The sequence below is a fragment of the Phyllostomus hastatus genome, unplaced genomic scaffold (assembly GCF_019186645.2).
Source record: "Phyllostomus hastatus isolate PE091 unplaced genomic scaffold, TTU_PhHast_1.1 phas_contig_40, whole genome shotgun sequence".
Lineage (NCBI taxonomy): Eukaryota > Metazoa > Chordata > Mammalia > Chiroptera > Phyllostomidae > Phyllostomus > Phyllostomus hastatus.
The window spans coordinates 36,135,669-36,138,336 of record NW_025333872.1 but is presented as its reverse complement, the minus strand read 5'-3'; the positions used below and the strand labels follow the sequence as shown (position 1 = coordinate 36,138,336).

Sequence of the window (2,668 nt, the reverse complement as noted above, 5' to 3'; positions counted from 1 at the left end):
GAGTTGACAAACCTAATAGTTGGAACCTCAGAAAGGGAAAAAAAAGACTTTTTTTTTAAAGAAAAGACAGAAAATAATATAACCATTAAAAGAAAGGCAAAAGCTTTTAGATACCAAAAATATAACTTAAAAAGGCAAAGAAATATTACACAGAGAAAAAAACAGAGGAAGTAAACTAATACTTACGGTGTAATATATATTAGACTTGAGTCAGAATGTATTAAGTGGAAAAAACAAGGCAAAAGAAGGTATATGCTATGATAACATTTGTAAAAGAGAATAGAGTTATGTATTTTTTTTTCAAAAAAGAAATACAAGAACGATGTGTCAAAACTTAATGAAAATAGTTACCCACTGGGGGCAGTGGGTGGTAATGGCATGGATGGATAGAGTGGAAGTGAGACTTCTTTGAGTTTATCTTTTAATTTGCATCAAAGTTAGTACAAATATAGTTTTTCCCAACTTGCAAGATGGGGGGTGAAAAAACCGAGAAGCTGGATACTAAGGAGAAGAAACCCCAAGCCAAGAAGGCTGGTGCTGGTGGCAAGGTTAAGAAGGGTAACCTCAAGGCCAAGACACCTAAGAAGGGGAAGCTGCACTGCAGCCAAAACCCTGTCCTAGTCAGAAGAATTGGCAGGTATTCCTGGTCAGCTATGTATTCCCAAAAGGCCATGTCTAAGAGGAAATACTCCACAGCCAAATCCAGGATTGAAAAGAAAAAGGAGAAAGTTATGGCTACTGTCACTAAACTAGTTAGTTGGTGGTGACAAGAATGGTGGTACCCGAGTGTTTAAACTTTGCAAAATGCCTAGATACTATCCTACTGAAGGATAAACCTAATTAAATAAACTTAATTAAACCTAATTAATTAGGTGTCTAGAAAGCTGTTGAGCCATGGCAAGAAACCCTTCAGTCAGCATGTGAGAAAACTGCAGGCCAACATCACTCCTGGGACCATTCTGATCATTCTCACTGGGCACCACAGAGGCAAGAGGGTGGTTTTCCTGAAGCAGCTGAGCAGTGGTTTGCTACTTGCGACTGGACCTCTGGCCTTTAATTGATTTCCTCTGTGTAGAACAACCAGAAATTTGTCATCACCTCCTCCACCAAAATTGATATCAATGGTGTGAAAATCCCCAAGCATCTCACTGACTCTTACTTCAAGAAGAAGAAGCTGCCCAAGCCTAGACACCAGGAGTGGGGAGATTTTCGACACTGAGAAAGAGAAATACAAGATTACAGAGCAATGCAAGGTTGATCAGAAAGCCCTGGACTTGCAAATCCTGCCAAAAATCAGAGCTGTTCCTCAGCTCCAGGGCTACCTCTGCTGTGTGTTTGCTCTGACAAGTGGCCATTATCTTCACAAAATGAAGTTCTAAATTTCTTTTGAAAAACTTAATTAAATAACTGATCTGTAAAAAAAATTACTACAAATACAAAAAGTAAAACAAAAATTTTAAAAATAAAGAAAATAAATCCTAAAATTGAATACAAGCAGAAACAAATTAGTCTTTTTGTCAGTGATATTGTAATCATACACATAAAAAGAATTTATTCAAGTAACTTTGAACATAGTAATCTAACTATACAGTTTCAATTACATATATTCTACAGATGAAATGAGTTGCAAAGAAATACTGAAGTTTACATGATAAAGCTGTTGGTGATAGATTGTAGCAATCTAAAATTATTTGTATATACTCTAAGGTGAAACAATGATTAAGTATATTACTTTTGTTAGAAACCAGAGTTTTCTGTACTGATATGAAATATAAAAAGGCAAAGAAGTACCATGGAGTGGTGGAATAAATTGGAAGAAAATATGAGGTCAATGAAGAAAAATATACTTTTTTAATTGTGAAAGGCTTGAGTATATTTAATGCTGGTGGCAAAAAAAGCAGTGATGGGGACAGCTTAAAATATAATAAAAAGAGATAGAGTTAGTTCTTGAGGTTGTGAGAAGACTGGGATCCTGCACTCAGGTAGGTGCACTAACCTTAAATGGGAAAATGAATAAATTAAATGGCAGGAAGATCAAGGACTTTTTTGAATAATGGCTTTTATTGTCTCTGTGAAGCAGAAGATGACGTCATATGTTAAAAAGACTGGGGTGATGTGGTGGGATAACAGAGAAGATTTTTAAATCCACCTTGGAGAGACTTAATGGGGTTAGCATGGAAGGATTGCCAGACAGCACTGGGGATCTGGTCGGGGTGAAGACTGCCACCTTGCATTGGCAGCAGTGGATGTGTTTTCAGGATTTCCTTCAGCTGTGTTCTTCAGCCTTAGAATATAGACAGGATAGACACATAAATTGGTCCAGGATTGGGATTTTTTTCCTAGTCCAGAGCTATTAGAAGAATAATGGGTTAATGTTGTTATATTGAGAATATTGGTAAGAAAATGCTGATGTACTGAATTGCAGATTCTTAGATGAATGGGGTGGGGAAGGAGGCAAAGACAGGAAGGTGAAGGTAAGGAGAAAATGGAGTCATCAAGTGGTTGGAGAACTCAGTGAATATACAGAACATTCATGGAGGAATCACTAAATGAAAGAGTTGGAGGGGAAGGGTTAGAAGTTGTGGTCAGAGAACGAAATAGCTGAATTCAGGTTTTCAGAGATGGAGCAGTGATGCCACAGTGCAGGTCTGCCCATCACAGAGGGTGG

At 37.5% G+C, this 2,668-nt stretch overlaps 1 pseudogene; it reads left to right on the top strand.

The window, feature by feature from the left end:
* Positions 1-470: 470 nt before the first annotated feature.
* On the top strand, positions 471-1,379 carry LOC123822060 (annotated as a pseudogene).
* Positions 1,380-2,668: the final 1,289 nt, after the last annotated feature.